This window comes from Suncus etruscus, chromosome 1, assembly GCF_024139225.1.
Source record: "Suncus etruscus isolate mSunEtr1 chromosome 1, mSunEtr1.pri.cur, whole genome shotgun sequence".
NCBI classification, from domain to species: Eukaryota; Metazoa; Chordata; class Mammalia; order Eulipotyphla; family Soricidae; genus Suncus; species Suncus etruscus.
In genome coordinates this window covers 37477310-37501472 of record NC_064848.1, presented here as the reverse complement: position 1 = coordinate 37501472, position 24163 = coordinate 37477310, and positions in this window count along the sequence as shown.

Sequence of the window (24163 nt, the reverse complement as noted above, 5' to 3'; positions counted from 1 at the left end):
TTCAGTGTCAGTTCCAAGCTACGCCCTCTCCCTCTGAAGGGGCTAATAATTACTTAGTTCTGCCACCCAGATCAATTGCTAATTTTATCTATTGAAAGTTGGAACACATGCATGGCAACCTCATGTTTCATTCACTGAAGTTTCTTATCTTTTCACTATATTCCAATTGTGTCATTTCGTTTCTGTTGCCATTAGAATCAAATTCCTAAATATATCTTCAATGTTAATATAAGAACACTGTTAAGAGTATAATATGAATACTGTTTCTTACATGCATTTTTATTGTTTTTTCAGATTTTAACCACCTTTAAATTGATTTAATATGTATAATATTCAATATTAGTTTAATTTCTAGGCCAGTGATAGTACAGTAGTTAAGGTGCTTGCCTTGCATACAACTGACATCTGGCTCATTTTTGATCACTAACACTTATATGTTCCACATTCCCTAAAAAAAATTCCTGAGATCAAAGGCAGAAATTATCCCGGTGCCTCACAGGTTTTACATCTCTCCAAAAACAGCAACAACAAAAAACCCTGAGCACCATGATACCCTCCCTCTAAAAATTAACAAAAATATTTTTTAACATGTGATTTTCCAGTTTTCCGAGATCTACATATAAAATAAAAATAAAATAATTATTTGTGACACTAAATTTTGTTCTCCTTTCTTAAGAATCAGTTTTTCATTATTATGGTGTATTTTATGGATTCATATTTTGATTTCTTTGATCCATCTGTTTTATTATAATATCTTGCTACTTTATGTATCATACTGTTGAGGATTAATGTAAAGCACAGATATTTCATTTTTTTGGGTTTTGGTTTTGGGTTTTTCTGAGTTTTTGTTTTTTAGTTCTCTTTTTTCTGTATATTTGCAATTCAAAGTTTTTATTGTTCCAAATAGATATAATGATTTTCAATCTTGTTTAGTCATTATTTTAGTTATTAGTCAACTTTAGTCATTAAAGTTGAACTTTGAAGACAAGTCTATTCCTTATGATGCCATATTCACTTGTTATATCAAATTAACATGAGTTACATGTTTTTAGCTGTCTATTTTATTATACCCCATTTCTTAGTTTCATTGCTTTTACAGCCTTGTTATTTTTACACATTGAACTAGTTTTACTGATCCAGAAAGTGGCTCTGTGATTTTGAATTTGTATTTATTATTTTGGCCTGTGCTGACTCTTTTAAGGACAGACGTCTATATTTGCAGTTGTTGTGTCAGAATGATGGGGGCTAAACCCATTAGGCTGTCTGGTTTGTTTCCTTACATATGTTCCTTTCTGTTTATAGGATCTTGAGTGTCCTTTCCTTCCAAATATTTTTTCCTTGTAGAGAACCAAGAGAAAGAAAATGTCCATGTTGGTAAAATCCTTTCTTGTGTTTTGTTTTCCATTCAAAATTTTCAAATTTAGCAAATTGACTAATCCCTTATTACTTTGTTTTCAAAAAAGGGAAATAATGACTGCTAGTCTCATAGGGCATTGCAAATATTAAATGAATGAAATACTACACAATGCTAGTCTGAAAAATGTAATCATTTTAATAAATGTTGTTATATATCTGTTATTTGGGTACATATATGATTGAATATTTCAGATGTAAAGTCAACATTAACAGAGTCCATCTGCTATCATATCTTATTATATAATATTGACTATTCAACGTAATGTTAGCAAAATAAAATGTAAGGCCAAATTTAACCAAAATGTTTGTCACACTACCCTAGATGAAATTGGAAAAAAGCCCACAATTTGCTGCTTTTCAGAGTTAAAGAAAATTTCTATTCATCAACTTTATATATAGGATTTCTTTACTGTGTGAAGTAGTTAATCCAAAATTCTGACTGCTCTTTTCTTCTCTCTCTATCAGAAATATGACCAAAAAATATCAAGCAATCTGAGACCACCCCCACAAAAGCAGTTGCCATGTCTGCACTCAATGAGCTCTGTTCTTGAAAGAGACATAGACTAACCCATGGAAAATTATGGTGACATGGTCCATATAGCTGAAATCTGACCATTTTTGTAGAGATGACAGACCAAGTCCCAACCCTGCTAAAAACACACCTGTTTTGTCCTCCTCTAAGACTCTCTGCAGAGACACCAATATGACCAAATCCCAGGTATGCAGGTAATTGGGCTGATATCATCGAGCCATTTTGGGTAAGAGTGCAGACACCCTCCCCCATATCCATTTGACCTACTCATACTTCTAGAAGACCTGGAAGCCAAAAACATGCCTCACAAAAGCTTCAATAACATTAATAATACTTTGACTGTGAGACTGAACAACTCCTTTCTGTTTAATACTGTTAGCCCATAGAAACATGACAATGAGTATCTAAGATTACCTAGTATTTAAAAATAAATGGAGTGATAGAATGGTCTGTGAGTAGCAGGAGCTGCTCAATTCTACAATTACTTGATGAACTCACTGGAGATGTAATAATTTTCAAAACTTTTGGTATTTTTTGTAATAATTTTCAAATTTTTTCCATTTCTTTTTTTAAATAATTGTGTTCTCACTTATCTGAAAACAAGTGTATTACAATCAACTATGTCAACTATAGGATATGTGCTCTTTAAATAAAGCAAATTTGAAAAAAATTTGAACATCATGCTGAACATCATCAATTTCCTACATGACAGTATACATTGGACAAATGGTTTTACTTTAAGTCGGAAAGTACATATACAAAGGTATGTATTTATGAAAAAAATATAAATATAATTTATACCATCCATTTTTGAACAAAACTTTATAATATGGAATTTACAAGCTAATAAATTTACCTTATCTGTTTTGATGATTTACTGTTATAATTTATGTTTCTATCGTTCCATTAGTCTATATTGAGATGCTTGACTTATTTCAGTTTATCCTATAATTTCAGTTCATTCATTTATTTTATTCAAACTTAGAAAATAACATTAACATTAAAGTTTTTAACATTAAAGTTAATAACATTAACATTAAAGTGATATATTTTATGGCCATTTTGGCTGCTTATCAGCTGGCTCTGGCTGAGTAGTATCACAGATTTCAGACAATAAGCTAAGTCTTGTCAGTCTAGTATTTTTTTCAATAAATCACACTCTATCTTTTTTCTAATTTTCTTTTTTTTTTGGGAGGGGGGATTGGGTCACACCCTGCAGCGCTCTGTTACTCCTAGCTTCACGCTCAGAAATCGCTCCTGGCAGGCTTGGGGGACCATATTGGATGCCAAGATTCAAACCAATGACCTTCTGCATGAAAGGCAAACACCTTACCTCCATGCTATCTCTCCAGCCCCTTTTTAAATTTTCTATAGCAAAGTCCAGGGCATTATTTAAATGTCTTTGTTAAAATAGTATGATCCACATATTATTGTGAAACAACTGTTCAGTACAGAATATGACAGAGAAGAGAAAAAATGAAAAATTCCTCCATGAGACCCCATAATCTAATTAGGACTAGATAATAAATATATGAATGAAAGAAGGGCTGAATTTATTTTTTCCTATTATATGAAATCACCATAAGTTATGTATATTTTATAAGACAGCTTTATTATCTCAGAAAATGTATCATTGGGATACAATGAAGGTTTGAAACATTATTTTGTATATAATCTGAGAAAAATCATTTTCTAGTTTCTAAAATTCAAATTGCTTTCATTTTCCTTTATCTTTTGTTGTTATCTTTTGTTTGTTTATTTGTTTGGGAGCTACACCCAGCAGCGCTTAGCTCAGGATTTTCTATTAATTCTGCTCTCAAAAATTTCTCCTGGAAGGCTTGGGGGACCATATAGCATGCCTGGGATCAGGGATGGATCTCTCCTGGATCTGCCCCGTGCTAGGCAAACTCCCTACTGCAAAATAGTTTCAAACCTTTTTTGTATCCCAAGGATACAACTTTCTGAGATAGTAAAGCTGTCTTGTCCTGGGAAAATCACCTTTGAGATTCTGGTATCTCCCTTGACAAACCTCTTTTTGCTCATCTATTTTTAGTAAGTGATGTTGGACCTTCTATGTTGTGCATCACATTTTTTTGATTCTCTTTTCTGAGAAATTCGTCTATTTTAAGTGTCCTATGAGTATACCGAATCTGTAATTGTTATGAATATGATGATTATTATGTCATTTGATAAACAATCTTAACCTAATTCCTTAAGCTCTTAATATTTCTTTGTCATAACACTAAATATATGTTCAGGTTTGAGGATTAATGAATGAAAGTTTACAAGGACATTATTACAGTTACCACAGGGAATAAATAAATGCAGCATATATATTGATGAAATGTTGCTGACGACTTTGTTAAAATGGGAAATAGAGAGTTAGTAGTACAGTGGGTAAGGTGTTTGCTTTGCATGTGGTTGATCAGGATAAGATTACCTGCCTCTCAAAAACCTCAGAGCCCCATCAGAAGCAATTCCTGAGTCAGCAGTAAATCCTTGGCACAGTGAGGAGTGACCCCCAAATCCAAAATGCACGCGCGCGCACATACACACACACACTCACACACACACACTCATGAAAAGAGGAAGACTGTAAACCAATAGCTTAATTATATATTTCATAGTGGTATGTATGCAAGCTCAATTGTAATCAATCTCATAGAATTGCTTTTTTTCCCTTTTAAATTTGAATTTTAGAAACAGTTATTTATTTTTAAAGTTACATATCTTTGCCCTGTGTTCCAAGGAAAGCTTTATCAAAATAGATTGAATATTTTAAATTCATTTAAATTGCCATCTTTTACATTGTTCTGCTCTTGTCATTGAAAAAAAGCATTAGAATACTAAAGGAAGAAAAATAAGACTTTTGATAGAAAATTGTCTTGCAAAGATTAATTAATTTATTTTCTCTCATACTTTGAATATAATTCAAATTTATTGTTCTTACCTGTCTCTGGAAGTTCTGTTTGTCGTTTGCTTAAAATGTCATGGGAGTTTTGCTCTGTGACTGAAACATAATGAGATTGTTCCTGCCACTTGGAATACTTTCCTCAGTCCTGATTTCTCTTTAGTTGTTTTTTATACTTAAACTTCAATTGTAACCTCACTAATTTTCCAGTACATTATATATTAAGCTTCTCTGCCTGCTACATGACAATAGCTCTAATGCAAATAATGTTTGTTTTTTTGTGGAGGGGGTACATACAGCAGTGTTTATGGGTTACTCCATTCTCTACACTCAGGAATTACTACTGACAGTGTTCCAGGAACCACTGGACCACAGGATGCTAAATAACAAACCAAGGTTGACCTAGTGCAAGGCACGTGCCCTATCCACTTTACTATCTTTCCAGTACCAACATTTGTTTACTTATAGTTCTTCCAAGTACTGGTCACTGATATTTGCTTAACTGTATATTTATATATTTAAGTAGTCTATAGCTTACCCTTAAAGTTCAGTTCTAGCTAAGTTCTGTTTTCTCCTCATAGATTAGAACAATGCCTAGTATATATTAGCTACATAAAATAAATTTATTTTTATTTGAATGAATTTGAGTAATATGTATATATATATATATATATATATATATACATACAATGTGTCAATTATGAACTTGGGAGGGTTTTTTGGTGATTATGGCCAGTTTGTGTTGCTCGGGGCTCACTCCTGGCTCTATGTAAAGGATCACTCCTGCTGCTGCTTGAACAAATATATGGAGTGCTGAGGATCCAACTCTAGTATTTTTGAGTAAGGGTGCGAAATTAACTGCTGTAGTGTCTCACCAGATCCTTCTTCGGAGGATGTCAGTTCTGGAGAGCTTGGGTTGATATTTAAATTCATTAAGTTGTTTTTCTTATTTACATAGTAAATTATAGCAATAAAATCATGGCATTGAGTTAATGAATAGAACTTCTCTACTTATATACTAAATTTCATTTTGAGAAAAATATGTAAAAGTAATTTTTTGTAGTTTTTAATTGTCTTACTTCATTGCATTCTAAGAGAAGGAAGCAAGCAATAAGTTGTCTCTTATAATCATGGCTCAGAGGAAAGGAAATGAAGGAGAAAATGGAAGCAGGTAACTAAAAAAAATAAAGATAAGAAACTAGATTCCAGCCCCTGTTGAAGCACCCATTTCTCTATTACTAAAAAATGCACCATTAACTAGCATTTGGTTGGATGAAGCAGGGAAGACTGACTATTTATTAAAACAATTACTTTTCTTTACCTGATGAAGCTACCCAACAGTCGTAAACTATATTCCTCTGAATTTATCTAATTTTAGAAATGTATTCCTGACAACTGTGAAACAGATCTAAGTGTTTTTCGTGATTTTTTTCTTAATGTTTAAAGTTATATTTAAGATAGAATCTCTAAGTTTTATTTTTTGTAAAATGAACAAAATTGATATTTGCACATTATTGTATAAAAGAATGTTCATTGAACTCTACTATTTAATCTTTACAAAATCCTGTGAGAGAGACCTAGGATTCACTGTCTTTTATTTAACAAGATTAAGTGATTGGTTCATTGCCACCAAGTTACAAGAAACTAGACTGAACTAGATACAACTAATAAATTGCCTAGTGTAAAATTCTTCATACACATCTTCACAAAGTGTGAACTGCTAGATAAGTATTAGTTATGATTTGAAGTATATACTTGCACCTGCATATTTCAGCATCTTATGCTATGCAACCTGACAAGTAAAATGCTTAAGATAAGCTCCTTTTTAGAAATTTTATTTCTTAAAATATATCTTCAAAATGCACACAATATTCATGTTAAATCTAAAATCACAGTATTCATTTATTTATATTGAATGTCGAAAATAATTGTTTTTCTTTTGGGAGTAATTAGATTAGTATTTTGCATTTTTTAAATTTTATTTATCAATCATTTGGAAGGTGACTCCAGCACTGCTTAAGGGACTATGGCAAGTCCCAAATTCTTGGCCAATCTGTCTGGAGATTCAAAAGTGAGGGTCTGAAGAAGGAGTTATGCCAGTATCCTGCCATAGGCAAATTACATGGGACACCATGGAGGTGCTTGGGAACTAGCGAGTGCTTGAAATGAAATCTGGGACAACTACCTGTGAAATGTATACTTTCACCCCAGAAATTTCTCTACCCTTGGTTTATTTTTAAACATGAAAATGAGAGGCTCTGCAGCTCAGTTAGCTCAGTAGTAGAGCACCTGTCCTATAGGCCTTTGTTTTGACCTCACCCGTACAGGCCAGTTTCAACAGCACTACTTTTGGAATTCCTGGCATCATAAAAGTGTAAAACGTCCAGCACACCATAATAAGATGTATGTGAACATTGAAAGCATGTAGGCAATTACTGTATTGAATTATGTGTGGTACCGGTCATCTCAACAGCCACAAAAAAAGGAAGGAGTAAACTTTGAGAGTGTGACTATACTAAATAAATATGCTGTATAGTGGAGTCATTATGAAGCTGTACACATTTTTGTCCAATTTCAAATAGAAGTAATCAAAATTTTTGAACATTTCACTTTTTAATAAAATAATCATTACACTAGGTTTAGAATCTAGAAAACAGCCCCTTAAGATGTTGCACTATACATTCAGATTCTGTTAACATAAACTAATATTCTTTAAAATGTTTCCTATAAAATAAATCTGACAAAGGACTGGTGAGATAGTTCAGTGGGTAAAATGGGTTTTATTCCTGAATTCCATATATTCCCCAAGCAGGAGTAATTTCTTTTTTTTTTTCTTTCTTTTTTTTTTTTTTTTTTTGAAAGAGGACATGGTAAAGTTACAGTGGAAGCCCAATCACCCATAAGCAGAATTCTCGGTAGTCCCAACGATGATATCCCAGCCTTGATCTTTCAACCAAAAAAAATTAAGAAAAACAAAACTGAACCCATGTACAATACAATTAATTTGTCCCTCAAATTCCCAGTTGTATTACATACTATTTCTTAGCAGCACACAATATAATCCAAAGAGATTAGATTTATGTAACTCCTTAAACATTGAGGGCAAAGTACATTTCTCTAGTTCCATGCACATGCTTACTAGCTTATGTTAACCTCAAAAGTTTTAATGGGTTGTTTTTCTTAAGGATTGGAGTCAAGGGAAAATAGTAAAAAATGGTGTTAGAGTGGCATTTGTTTGCATAGGCCCACCAAAATATAAGGGACATGGAAAGAAAAATTATGGTCTAAATACAAGGAGACCCTTCCCCTGAAGTTTCCCGGCACAGGACTGACTCTAGGCTCCAGGCAAACTAGTTTGTCCAATTCAAGTCATCGTCTGTAGTGGCAATACACCTTCATTCCTCACATAGTCTCTGTTGTTGGTATCATGTTTCTGTATTAAAGGTCCTGGAGTCTGCATATCCCATATTGCAGTCAGGATGGTGCAGAGCATCCTCTCGTTTCACCTCACACTTAAGGGGCACTAGAGAGAACCATGTCCTGTAGAGCAGGTCATTGTTGTTGTCAAGTCTTCTCAGTGTAAACGGAAGTCTCTTTTTAGAAGGTCGATGTCAGACCCTTGGTAGTGTCTTTCCTGGTAGAGGACTGCTTCCTCTTCTTCTCAGTGTAAACGGAAGTCTCGTTTTAGGAGGTCGATGTCAGACCCTTGGTAGTGTCTTTCCTGGTAGAGGACTGCTTCCTCTTCTTCTCAGTGTAAACGGAAGTCTCTTTTTAGGAGGTCGATGTCAGACACTTGGTAGTGTCTTTCCTGGCAGAGGACTGCTTCCAGCTGTTCCTATAAAAGACCTTGGATATTTCGTAGATAGCTTGCATGGTTCTGACGTGAATGGAGGATTCCCATTCTTCTGAGGCCTGTGCCAGGGCATTATATCAATGTTCAGGGTGTAAAGTACATTGTACTGAGATTTATTAGATAAGAACTTATCTGTAGGTATAGTGTTTTCCTATTTTAATGTGTCTATGCAAAGAAGGATCAATGCCATTAAGCGTTATTGGTGCATCTGGAGGCAATAGGAACAAGACCTGCAATTTCCATGACATAGTTCAATCATAGGCATTAAACTGAGGGACAGTTCCACCAACAATCCTTATTGAACAGCTTACAAAGAAAAGACGAGATGAAAAGTGGATAGAAACATCATGGTAGAAGAATATAGAGAGAGTTACAGCCGTTAAAGAAAATATACATAAAATATTCAAAAGATATATGTGTGCAATTTATGTCCTTCTAAATAGTTCTGGGATTGTTAGATCCACTGTATGTCTTTGGTCTGAGATTAGAACTGTGTATTATTGAAGTTAAGAAGGGTAAATCGGGGGTACTGATGGTTGGGAGGAGAATACGGGTGCTAGCCCCCGCGCGGTTTGCATCATGTAGACTAGTATGAAATTGCCAGTGACAGCCTGAGTATAACTAACCAACTATCTGCCACCCCACAGATCAAACACCACCCCCCAAGCCAATCTCAGGAGCTCAAGCCCCACCCTAGGCCAATCTCCGCAGCTGGCCTGGGAGTGGGGAAAACCCAGGGTGCCCCATCAGGTCCTCCCAGAAACCCACCTGGAGATCTGGAGGAAAGGGGGAGAGGGGGGTCGGGTGACCCAGGTCCGGGCCCCCCTACCCTAGGCCGGGCCAAGTGGCCCCTGGCACATACGGAGGTCTGCCAGGAGCCAGCCCGTGCCGGCTGAAAATCCTGCCCCAGGAAGGGAGGAAAGCCCTCCCAGGCCCCAAGGACCAGAGCTCAAGACCCACCCTAGGCCAATCTCCGCAGCTGGCCTGGGAGTGGGGAAAACCCAGGGTGCCCCATCAGGTCCTCCAAGAAACCCACCTGGAGATCTGGAGGAAAGGGGGAGAGGGGGGTCGGGTGACCCAGGTCCGGGCCCCCCTACCCTAAGCCGGGCCAAGTGGCCCCTGGCATATACGGAGGTCTGCCAGGAGCCAGCCCGTGCCGGCTGAAAATCCTGCCCCAGGAAGGGAGGAAAGCCCTGCCAGGCCCCAAGACCAGAGCTCAAGACCCACCCTAGGCCAATCTCCGCAGCTGGCCTGGGAGTGGGGAAAACCCAGGGTGCCCCATCAGGTCCTCCCAGAAACCCACCTGGAGATCTGGAGGAAAGGGGGAGAGGGGGTCAGGTGACCCAGGTCCGGGCCCCCCTACCCTAGGCCGGGCCAAGTGGCCCCTGGCACATACGGAGGTCTGTCAGGAGCCAGCCCGTGCCGGCTGAAAATCCTGCCCCAGGAAGGGAGGAAAGCCCTGCCAGGCCCCAAGGACCAGAGCTCAAGACCCACCCTAGGCCAATCTCCGCAGCTGGCCTGGGAGTGGGGAAAACCCAGGGTGCCCCATCAGGTCCTCCAAGAAACCCACCTGGAGATCTGGAGGAAAGGGGGAGAGGGGAGTCGGGTGACCCAGGTCCGGGCCCCCCTACCCTAGGCCGGGCCAAGTGGCCCCTGGCATATACGGAGGTCTGCCAGGAGCCAGCCCATGCCGGCTGAAAATCCTGCCCCAGGAAGGCAGGAAAGCCCTGCCAGGCCCCAAGACCAGAGCTCAAGACCCACCCTAGGCCAATCTCCGCAGCTGGCTCCGCAGCTCCCAGGAAGGGAGGAAAGCCCTCCCAGGCCCCCAGCAGGAGTAATTTCTAAGTGCAGAGCCAAAAGTAATCTCTGAGAATTGTTAGGTGTGGCTCTAAAACAAAACAAAACAAATTAAAAAATGCAAAATAAATGTGTTTTAAATTTTGTATTTTACATTTTTAATACTGGTATCCTGTTACTCTATCCTGAAAAGGAGGCAAAGGGCTCTTTTAGAAATTAAATATGATTAGTTAAATATATATTAATAAATTATCTTAATCATTAAAATATAGTAATTATAATTCTTTTAAATATTGATAACATAAACATATAAGTCATAACTATTAATTTTTAAACTTGGGTTACAAACAACACTAATTAAAATAAAACAAACAAGGTAAATTTGAAATACTTTTATTTGATTTCATATGAATGTAGTAATTTAATTTTAATTATTTTTAAAAATAACATGGAAAATTATTTTTTATTTTATGAACTTTCCTATTTTACTTTATGTTTTTGTCTATAAAATTTTGATATAGAATTATTTGACTTCATATAGAGTAGACTTATGTCTCAATTTGAACCACACTTATTTTAAGAAAATACTTTTCAAAGTATATTATTGAATGCCTGGACAAGCAATACTGAACCACTTTTGCAAATAAATAACTTTTTCTTAGTATAAATATTTTAACTATTTATTATTAATATTTAATCTGTATATATGTATTGTAAGTACCTTCTCCTTCTACCATTAAAAGTAAGTTTTAACTAAATCTTTTTTGTTCTCAAAGATAATAGTTTGAGTACCCTACTTGCTGTGCGACTCCAGCTCCCTCTATCATTTTTTTTGAAAAGTGTCTTGAACAATTTCCTTCAGAGTTTTAAGGTAGTTTTATATGTCCTATTGCTGTTATCAATTGGTTGTGTACATGAGTTGAAATGAGATAAAAAAAAAAAAGCGGTCTATTGAGCAATTGAAATAATGATTCTCTGTGATCAGTATGCTTCCCAAGGATCACTTCAGCAAACAAGTGTGTTTTTACAGAAATTTTATAATTGGAAATTGTGAAAAAGAAAACTCTTATCTAGTTTATATGCTTTTATTGTGTAAAGAAAACCTAAATCAGTTCATGTCCTATGTTTTATAGCTTATTCTAAGAAAAGCAAAAGATAAGGACAGAGAATTTTGTTTGGTTGTGTTTTGGTTTTGGTTTCTGCGCTCAGGAGTACTCCTGGTTCTACAATCAGAAATCGCTCCTGGTAGGCTCGGGGATTATATGGGGATGCCATATTATATGAAGATGCCTTTTGTCCTGGGTCAGCTGTACAAGGCAAGCGCCCTACCACTGTGCTATTTCTTGGCCCCTCAATAGAGAAATTTTATATCATTGAAGTCCCAGTCTAATTGTTACAATGGAAACTTTTCCTATATATATATATATATTTATATATATATATATATATATATATATATATATATATATATATATATACATGATTTGGTAATGAGCTAATAAATAATCTTGTGTATTTTTGGTTGCATTCAAATAATCTCAGCCTGTATACATATGCACACATATACAAACTTCTAAGTATCTCAAGACTATCTTTAGACTTCATAAAACTTATGGAACTGAGACTATGGAATATGTAATTATTCTGGACAGATTGTATTGTTAGTGGGTTATAATAATACAGTTGGGTGATATAGGGAAGACAAAGTTACAGACATGTCTTTTTTATCTCTCCTCAATAATAAAGTTTTCTTCTTACATCTGTAATGCTTTTCATGACTTAAATCTTTTTTAGTAAATTTCTATGCATACTTAGCTGTGTTTTGTACTAAAAGTGAGTTATTTAGATAAAGAAAGACAGAATTAGTAAAGAAGAACAGTATAAGAGGGAGAAAGTTGTGAAGTAATACAACTCTTACTATTAAAATGTAGAAGCAGTGGCGCAAGCCGTAGGGCATCTGACTTGCATGTGCTTACCTAGGACTGACCGCAGTTTGATATCCCGTCATCCAATATGGTCCCCCAACTAGGAGCAATTTCTGAGTATATAGCCAGAATAACCCCTGAGTGTCACAGGGTGTGGCCCAAAAACAAAAAAAATGTAGAAAGAATACTAGATGATTGAAAACAAACATAAAATCAAATGCTTTGCATTTTATTTTTGTAAGAAATAAATATTAGTCAATTTTTCAAAGATAGGCATGTGTAGTCTATAATTTAATTTGTTAAAAAAGTTTAAAAAATCTATGCTTTTTAGTGACCTAACAGGAAAAAAATACCAGAAGAATACTTTAAGAACTTTGTAAATTTTATTTATTTATTTATTTATTTATTTATTTATTTATTTATTTATTTATTTATTTATTTATTTATTTATTCAGACAGGGCATTCCAATTAACAGGTTATATTAAATTAACTTGAATATTTTCATCATAATTTGACAAAGGACTCTATAGTTCATTAAAATAGTACTAGTATTAATCAATTATATTAATTAATTATAATAAATATTTGTAATGACTAAATCCATTTCCAAAATCAGTTTTAAAAAAAAGGAAAAATAATTTCCCTCAAGATGTTATTGAGCATTATATTTGGCAATAGCAATTCAATTAAAAGGCAATCTAATATAGTTTTCCCATTTCTATATTCCAGTATATGAGAAAATCTAAGATATTTTATATTATCATATATGCTATAGAACATATTTTTATAGATTTTAATATTGCAGTACTATTACTGCAATGCTAAGATTTTGAGTAAAATGTTCACATTTATACATTGTAAATTAACAATATTATTCAAATAATGTTAAAAATAAGAAATATAAATCTTCATTATACTTAGAATTAGTAAAAAGGTAAGGCACATAATTTGCAATGAATAGACCCCTCTTCAAACAAAGCATTGCAGATGATCTTTGACCACTACCAGCCATATTTCTTGAACACAGAGACAAATAGTACAACTTGACCAAAATAAATCAAGATAAATTATAAATTTATACATACATATAAAAACAACTATATATATGTGTAATAATAAAAATACTCATTTTCCTTAATGTAAAGAAGATTGGGGGAACAGGAGCTTGTGGAGTGCTTCCTAACTAGGTTGTGTCTGACCTGGATCTAAATCCCTGGCATCTCATATGATTCACTGAGCACTTCCAGGAGTAATTTTTGAATGGTTGGCTTGGGGTAACCCTTGAGCATCACTGGAAGCAGCACCCACAAAAAGAAAGTTTTTGCTTCTATTGTTATTTTCTAATTTGAGTCGTAAAATGGGATTAATTTAATCGAATAGAAATGGAGTTACATAGGCACCAGAACAAGAGTACATCTAACAGAGTGGGTTGTCCTGCACAAGGCTGACCCTGATTGGATTCCTGATATCTTAAATGGTCCTCCAGAGCCTTTTTAGGAAGAAGCCAGAAGTAAACTCTGGCACAACAAGCTTTATCTAAACAAAGAACAAAAATGCAGAGTTAAATAGTCTACTTAAATATGATTATATTGAGGTTTCTAATCTGCCCTTATATATTCTCCTATTTAATATACAATTTAATATACATTTGTCTCAAAATTGTTTTACCAATCTTTCTTATATTTACATTTAATATATTTAATGATTATGACACACTTTTTATTAATTTTAACTAATATTCCATAATTAAAATAGTCCGTATAGAGTTTCAATTATATGTTTTCAATACCAATTTCTTCACTGGTGTCACTTCACCAATATCCATTAGTTAGTTCTAAAATCCAAGTCTTCTTCCTCAGCATGTCAATTTTTAAGTTTGGTTATTATAGTTAAGGCATTTTCCTTATAATATCATTGACTCTATGATACACCACTAATGTGACCAATCGAGTTTCTCTTAACCCAACCATCTGTCTATATTGTTTACTTTGTATTTCTAAAAACATGTGTAAAGGACAATCTAGATATTTTCCCTTTGATACTTTGAATTTTCTCATAATTGTGTCCTATATACACAGATAAGCAAGATCATCTGATATTTGCTCTGGTTTTGACTTCAAGTAACATGATAGTCTCACATTCCATCCACATTTCAGAAATTTGCATAAGTTCACCCTTTCTTGCAATTGCAAAGTAATAACACTTTCATTATCCACTCACCTGTTGTTAAAATCTTGGGTTGAATCCAACTTCCTATTATTATTCTAATTGATAAATGAGCAATGGTGCTTATGTGTCCTTTAGAATAAATTTTAATTTATTAAAATACGTTGAAGAAAGATAAGAAATGAAATTATTGGTCACATAAAATCTCTGTTATTACTTTTCTGAGAAATATATATAACAAATATTTTCATCATAATTTGGCACAAGAAGGTATATGTGATTAAAATAGTATTAATTGATATTAACCAATTAATTATAATAAAAGTCTGTGTGCCCATTGCCAAAATTAGCTTGAAAAATATAAAAATAAAATATTTTCCCTCAAGCTTTTAGTTAGGATTATATATGTCAATAAGCAATCCAACCCAATTATAAGGCAATTTATGATATTTTGCCCTTTTCTATATCCCATTGAATGAGAAAATATAAGATCTGTTATATTTTTAGATATTCTCATAGAATATAATTTATAGATTTCAATTATTCAACCACTATCACCACAATGCTAGGTTTTTAAATTATATTTTATATTTATAAATATTTGTACCAGAAGTGGATGATACTAACATTTTCAACACAATTCTTTTTACAGTTTTTTTATTATATTTTTTATTCACCAGGTATGGGATGATACCTCATTGTCATCTTGATTTGGATTGCCTAGATAATATGTAATGATGAGCAATTTTTCATGTTCCTATTGGCCATCTGTCTTCCTGATGTTCTTTACGAGTCCTTTATGTTTCTTAGATATTAATTAGTTATTGATGTGAAAATACTTTCTCCTATTCAGTTGGTTGTGTTTCAGTGTCAGCCTATGTTTCTTTTTAACCTGTTTTCATATTAGAAATTTTAAGATAACTAGTATTAGTGATAAGCACTTCTCAAGATTCTTATTAAAATAAATTGTTCATAAAAATTTAGACAACCTCCCCTAAATTGATTAGGGCAGTGTTTTTCATTAAAGCATATAGTGTCAATATCTTAAAGTGAAGAGTTAGTGTGTAAATGACATTGCTGAAGTCCTATCCCATGATGTAGAAGTCACTGGTGAGGTTGGATCCTGGGCGAGTAGAGTACTCAGAAAGGAGCATCCACCAGCCATTTTCAGAGAGTAACCTAGGTGCTAAATGGATATTTATTAGGGGATAGAAGGGTATGGATTCTATAAGACAATCAACTAACATGTGAGAAGGGATTAAAATAGAATGTGTGCTTTTATGTTTAGGGAAGAGAGGTTAAGGGGATTAGGGAAAGTAGTGTGTGTGTGATCTGAGTGTTAGAATAGTGGATGTGCTTAAGGTAATTAGATAAATTTCTCCCTTTTCTGTTTGTTAAACAATAATTAAGATTGTTTTAAGCACAAATAATAGACAAGTGCAAGAGAAGTCATTCTAGATTGTCTTTCACTAGAAGTGGAAAACACAGATCAGAGCTTACAGTAAAGTGTTAAAAGTGAATGTTATTTTTCATAGGCTCAGTAAATTTTGGGATAAAATCTTTTAACCTAGATTAGATTTAGAGAAGGATGGTCTTTCCCAGAAAACATCTTCTCATAACATTTCAACCGCAGTCTTTAGGCCAGACTTTAGTTTACCTAACCCTTGAATGTTCTTCTTCTAGGTGCTGGGTACATGAACAGATTCTTTGTCTAACTTTTCTGTAGCTGAGAGGCATTGAACTTGTGTTCTTTTGGTTCTCACAAGCCTTAAGTCATTGTCTGAAAATCGTGAAGCATGCCCCAGTTTACAAGTTTTAGCAAAGTATCATAAGTCATTCCCAGTATCAAGTCATTGCCAGGGTGGCACAAAGTTTGCCTCTGGTTCCCTCGTTGCCAGGGTGGCTTGAAATCTAATCCTTTGATGGGATCCAAAGTTTAGGAGTGCAAGTCAATCTCAGAGCAACTCAAGCCAGTATGATAAATGTTCAAGGTTAAAGGCCCATCTGCAATATAAAAATTTTGAAGTTCCTACCTATAACAGAATGGAACTCTTCTTTTTTTTTAATTCTCAACATATATTTATTATTTTTAATTTTTTTGAATAATTATTTTTTAATTTTTTTCACAGAATTATTTATGGTACATAGTGACAACAAATGAGGGGCACTCCCACCCCCAGTGCTGTCCTCCCTCCACCCCCTTTCCCAGCATGCATCTCATATGTCCCTCTCTTCCCCCCTAGAATACTAGTGCAACTGGTCTCCACTTTATAGTTTGTTGTAGATTATCTATTCTGTTGTCATTTGAGATAAAAAGGATAAAAAAGAGAAATAAAAAATCTGGCCGCAACTACCAAAAAAAAAAAAAAAAAAAAAGGAGAAAAAAATGCACCCGGGTAATAAGAAAAGAAAAATTATCACCAAATAATAACCACAGGAGTGAAAAGGGAAGAGAAAAGTGGAGTAAAAAAGAGAAGGAAAATAAAGTCAAAAACTAACAAATCAAAGCAAAACAAGAAAAAGAAGGGGTGCTGGAGTGGCAGGGTTTGGCATTCCCTCCACTTTTTTTTTTTTTTTTTTTGCATAGGCACAGTAAGCATTGGAGGAGAATGGGAATTCCCGTGGCCTAAGAGATTCAGAACCTCTCCATCCTTGAAGCATACCATCGTGTAATCAACCCCTGGCTCCATAAATACTCATTACCTCATCTCAAGGGCTTTTTACATGGTGCCAGGTAACTTCCCTCTCAGTTGTGGGTGAGAAAATGAGGCCACTGTAGCCAGTGGTCTTGGCATTTGTGTAGGTCCTAGGATACTAGGACAAGGTCTAGATTAGAGTCTTTATGGTTCAAGATGTTCTATTCCATCACTGTTGTTGTGTTCAGTCTTCTGTAACAGATGCTCCCTGTTTTCATTCAGTTCCCAACACGAAGTATGGGATTTTATGGATCTAAGGGTTCTGCTCAGTCTCTGTTGTCCAAGTTAGGCCTCTGCAATAAGAAATCCTTTTTGTTTTGTTTTATTTGTTTGTTTGTTTGTTTTCAATAAGATTCCTGGTCTACAGTCTAGGGCAGGGTTTTCCTTATTGGTCCCAAAGAAAGTTCTGCCCAGTTGCAGCTGTCAAAGTCAGTTTTCTGTACATGGTGCTCTTATTTTTCGTGGTATGTCAGGGTCTCTGGGAACTCTTCTTTTTTATAAGATTTTCTCCATTGTACAGGGTCTTTGAAAAAAAGAAAAGGATAGTGTCAGAAGGTAATATTGGATTGCCATGGGACAATGGCTAGTTTGTAATCCACTATTTCTAATTCAAAGGTATTAGTAACAATATTGCTCCCCAGTAAATATATACATATATATTTTTTGTCTGTTAAATCAAGTACAAGGGTATAATATAGTACACCAATAAATACATATAGATAAATATATATCCCATATTGTCTTCTGAATGAAGTCCACAATAGTAAATCATATTGTTTCCAAAAAACATACACACACAATTATTCTGTTGAGACCAAGTCCAAGGAGGAAGATTCAGGGGGACTACTTTAGCTAACTAGGTAATATGTTGGCTGAGAGTAGTAAGGAAGGCAAAAGAAGTGTTAATATGTTAATGATTTTTTGCAGCAGTGAGGCAAGATCAGTCACAGAAATTAGTCCTTGAACCAGGACCCATTTTGAAAAACCAATTCTGGTCATGAGTAGCAATCCTCGATGATGAGAGGCTAAAAGAGTGTGGAGGGGTGTGGGAGTATGGAGATGGATGGTGTTACAGGCACAAAGGTGCTTATTTTTACTGGTAAAGGGGTTTCATAGAGAAAACAAGAAGTTCATGATAAGTGAGAATAGGGAAACAATAGGAAAGTTTTTGCTGATTGGTAGACAGGGAATAGGGAAACCTATATACACTACAGACATTAGATGAACATTAGACTAGCATAAATGTGTACATCATACAGACACATATATACATACAAACATACATAATTGATCAATAAATATGCTATGTCTTTAAAATAACCACTCTGAGTGGCAAATAGGTCAAAGCTCTTCATAAATATAAAGAGGGCAAAATAGGTTGTGAGAAAATTTTAGACTTGGCTGTAAAAGCATCATAATTTAGATTATGAATACATCATATATAAATAATTTGGCTTTTCCAAATACAGTCTTAAGCATATAACAAAATATTTTTTAATTAATTTATTTTATTTTGTTAATTTTTGATCAAAGTGGATTACATATCTTTCATAGTACTATTTTAGGTACATATTAACATTGAATCAAAAATATTTTTAAGATTATTGTCAGGGACATGACAGCCCCACAACCTTGGTCTGCTTATGCTGCTGCTTTGAAGAACTTCCTGGTATAGCTTCCCTTGAGACCCTGCACCCTGGGGCTTAGGAAATGAGTAAATCAAGAAGAAGTTAGCACAAATTGTGCTACCTAACAGGATGCCTGAGGAGGTTTGCTACACTATGTTGCCAGCCTTGTTCCTATTGACCTTTCAAGCATGACTTAAGATCTAGGTTTAACTTTATGTTTAGTAAGAACACTGGGTAATTGTAAATGTTTTAAAAGTAAATGCCTTCATGTTACACATTTCTTTCGGCAGGCCCACTCCCCTGCCTCTTTGTGGCTTGGTATATAAGCTCTGTGAACTTTGCAATAAACGACTCTTGATCAGAATATTGTCTTGAGTCCTGTCTGTTCCCCTCCCCAATTCTTTTACAGGTTAAGTCCTCTTCCTGACCCACGAATAACTGGCGACTCCCATCCCTGCGGGCAAATTTGGGTGGTTGCAGATTATAAGCATTCTATAATAATATTGAGTTAAGAGCACTGAGCACGGTAGTGCAAGTCCAATACGTCCAACTTCTTTTTCCATAGACTTATCTTTAATGTATGCAGCTGTATTCATTTCTATAGGATCACTTTATGTATAAAAGTGGATATAAGCTGCTGAAGATTACACTATAGAGGTAGGATATCAAAAACTTTGTGATCACCTAACTTAAACCAGCATTATCTCACTGCAACTTTTTGGTAGGACATGTAGTGACCTTTGTATGTCTCACCATAGTGGTTGTCTTTTTAAGAGTTTTTAGAATCAATAACATACTCTTATAAGTCAAGTTTTACTTAGTTGATGTCCACAGAGGTGTGTAATTTTTGCTTTGCCTGTCCTCATAGAAAAAGTGTTTTAGATGTATTAAAAGCACAGAAGGTAATTTCCAAATTTCTATATTTTTTAGAGAATCCTACTGTGTTCTGCAATGATTACAATAAGACCTTTTGTTTTCTGTCATTTTTTTCTTGGGAAAATAACTTGAGGCAATACTGTATTGTACAATTACTTATAGATCCTACTGGCAAAGATAGGTGAAAGAAAATCTCAAATGATTGAGACTTTTAGTGACAGGTGAAGCACTGGATTGTGGATTTGAACTGAATATGAAAAAGTATAACAATTATAGACTCATTGAGCTGTTTGTATTAATTAAAAGCATTGTCTTCAGCTTTTAAGTCATCGAAATTTTTATTATTTTTCTCTTTATGTTTTTTTTTCTGCCTATCAGCTTTACTCAGGTCTTCATGAAGACCATTCATCATAACTAGAAGTAGTTCATGTGAATCTTTTGGTTGTGCCCTGAAAATTGATCTTCCCAATAGAAATCTTAAGTCTTTGGGGATAATATGCCTGTGCTGTGATGCCCACAGAACTTACATAATGTTGCCAAATCCTTCTTACATTTTACCTGTATGTCCCAAAGGAACTGACCTATTACGTTCATCAAAATGTTTTCAGTTAACATAATAAGTCACATGGAGCATTACACAAGCACTGTAATATTAAACTCATGTAATAAGTGTTTCATAATTTACAAAGTCCAGGAAAGCTAGACCAATTTCCTCAAAAACAGAACCAGAATTCTGATTCTGACCACTCATATCCCTGTGATCTCTGTCTTAATGTGATGTGTCAGCTTTTTATCCTGATTACCTTTTGCTATTGCATCTGGTTTCCTTTTATCATTCTCCTGGATAGTCTGTGTTGGATTTGGGTAGGAGCAGGAACATTTTAGCTTGGAGGTTTCTTTAATCTATTCAGCTGGAATCTGTAACTTGGTTTCATGATTTGTGAGAATTCTGCTTCTGACCACGCAGAGTGGACCCAGAGTTGCTTGAGGGTGTTGCCATCTGTAAAAATAAAAGCATAGTTTTTTCTTTGAATGAGTATATTATAAGCTATTTGCTATTGAACACTTTTTACCCAAATTGGTGAGTTAACTGTTTTTTGAGCCAAGTATCCTCCTGAAATTACCTTTATGCAGCTTTGTGGGGTTCTCCTTGAGGTAAATTTAGAAGGTATTGAAAATAGTGTTAAGAAGAGAAGGAAAGTCGTTGCCATACCCCTTTTCCTGTATTTTCATAATTGAGTTTTGATGATTCTGTGAGCATGTTAAATTATGTCTTGTCCCTGAGGATTGTAAGGAATTTGAGTCATGCCATTGATTTGCCACTCTTTGCAGAATGATTGAAAATTATTATGTAAGCTGGGAAATTATCAGTTTTGATAATATAGGAAAAGGCTATGACAGAAACATTGCAGTAAAAAGAAACAAACAGCCTTAGCTCTTTTAGAGATTAAAGGAACAACCAACTTAAAATGAAAATAAGTGTAACGTAGTTCATGATATATGACTTGTTTGGAAAAAGCTGTACATGTGTGACATCCATCTGCCACAAATCAAACATCTGCAGACATAGGGAGTTGGCTCCAGCTAGATATTGGGTATAGTTTAAAGGGTTTCAGATATTATATACCCTGACAAATTATTTAGCTTGACTCCATTAAATGTGTTAATTTACATGAAGACAGCAAGAATATGTGTGTACAACTTGATGTTCTCTATTTAATGTAATAACAGGCACTTCCGGGCTATCAGCAGTTTATATCCTTGAGCCATTGACTCAGGGAGGCTAGAAAGAGCTCTTATGTAGGTGGTGAAAATAGGTGTAGAACACGTCTCAAAGGGCTCAGAATTGCTTAAGTAACTCCTGAACCATATGTTTATGAGCATTTAGGAAAGCAGTGAAAGTCACAGGGAAACGGCTAACCATGTATTCTGAGTCACTCACCACATTACATGGGTCTGACACATAAGTAAATAAATAAATCAATGTGGAATGTTCCACTTTTTGGGCAGACTTATAATTAACTGAAACAGTCAAATATAGTGAGAAGCCAGTAATACCACCTTTCCTTAATGAGAAACCATCTATATAATATACTAGAGCATCAGGAATGGGAGAGGAAAAATTTGTAAAAAAAAATTACAAAGGATGTCTTTCTGAGAAAATCTCGGTCTCATTCAGTTGGGTACTGTAAGAAAATTTATCTTGAGAAATCATCTAAGACTCTTTGAAGAGCCTCACTGAGGGGCAGATTGAATGACATGGGGGCTGTAAGGCATTCTAGTGAATGCAAATGGGTGGTAGGCACTGAACCACAATGGCCCCAATTTAAAAGGCATGGACTTTTCATTCCAGAGAGTATTCTGATTATAAATGTGATATTTGGTAATCCATTGATTAACTAGATATAGGACCCATAGATTCAAGGATATGGGAGATATATATGGCAGAAAAGAGGCTGTCCTTTCTACAGAGCCAATGTATGTTAGTCATTTTGCACTTTGTCGTACAGAGAAGAAAAGAAAAATATCACCTATTCCCTTTTGGTAATAAGATATATATCTTGCAAACCCCAAATACAGAGACAGTAACCTCTGCACATGTGTTAAAAATCCTTTACCTCTTTTGCATGAATCTCAAGGGTTGACATTGGGTACTCTGTTTATGTAAGCTTAGCATTAAATGTTACTAGGGGATTAGTGGAGGCATGGAGGTTGGTAATCCCAAAACTTCCAGTCCTAGGGTGACCAAAATGTTCAGGCATGACAACTTTTTAACTTTAATTAGCAATTAAATTTTCCCTGCTGGAAAATGTGTTTTCTCTTCTATAAATTTTAGCCAGTACAGAAATGTCAATTATTATTTCTTACATATATCACTCCTACATGAGCAATGATTCCTTTAATAGTTAGAATGCTTCTTCCTATTAGCAGGCCTACAGTGCCTGAGGGGATCGACCCTTTATACAAGATCTGGTGTTCTGGTTACAATCTCTTGGCAGGAAATAACCAAGACAGATCTTCCTGCAGTAGCATGTTGTAGTGTATCTAATGATCGCATATCTGTTAGCCTGGGCTAGGGGATGGGGCGCCAGTGAGAATTTCCCTGATTCTACGGGGCCTGATATTGTCCACACACCCAGTTTCTTGAGACAGGATGATTGATTGGGTAGCAATCTCAAGAGGCAGGTACAAGAAAAATACTACAGTTCCTTTGAAGATGCCCCTGTTTGCCACATTTAAAACATCAGCCCATAACATTTAAATCGTAGGGCTTGCCTCTTTTTTAGTTACTCATAAAAGGATTACCAGTCAAGCAGTAGTCTCTAGCACAGTGATTTTTCTTGTCACTTATCAGACAAGTTCCACATGTTGCCTTCTAAGGGGTTGAAAAGATGCTCTGTATTCCCTGTGGAAGTAGTTAACCACCCCTATTATCTTGAGTTTGCCTCTAAGTTGAATAAATCTCAACAGCATGAATGTGCGCCTAAAGTTTGACTGAAAAAGCATTTAGACATGCTTTTAGGAACCCTATAACATTCTCTCTATATATCACTTTCTCTTATCCATCTCTCTCTCTCTTTCTCTCTCTCTCTCTCTCTCTCTCTCTCTCTCTCTCTCTCTCTCTCTGAGAAAAGGCACTAGATTGCCTGGAAATCTTCATTAGCATTGTCAAATGCTAATTGCCTTATCAGGTGCTGCTATGTGTCTTTACCTTTAACCACCCTTTGGGTAGCATCTGTCAGTTTTTCCGGAAATTCTGCACAAGCTCGGAAACTCCCTGGAAAATCTTTGTATTTGTATTTGTACTCTTAAATTTGGCATCAGCATCAATTTTTCCCAAGCCCACAATACTATCTCACTGTGCCAAACTATCATTAATATCATGAAGTAGGGCAGATCATTTATTTTTTACATCAGCATACTGCCCTTCCCTGATTAACATCTAATAAGTGATATGAACCCATGATATTATCTTACCAGAATTCAGTAGGTTGTCAAATTTAGTCTCAGCCTCATCACTAAACCATATCTTCCACTGTCAAGTTGTAAATGACTCAGGAAAAATCCTATCTATTTTATGAAAATCCCAAAAAGACCAAAGCACATAGGCACTCCAGCCAGTAATGAACTCAATAAATTATGGGGATATCGTTCATATAAGATGCAGGCTTTTGTGAACCAGTTGAATGAGACTTCATAAAACGGAGACTGAATATTTTCCTGATGGGTGGGGGTTGAGTGGCTAGATTATGAGGCCTATGCGCTTCTACTAAGTTGCTTTCAGCCTTTAAGTCTGAAGGGGAAGTAGCTACTTCATAAGGGGTCTCTCCCTCATCCGAGACAACAGATCTAGCAGATAGT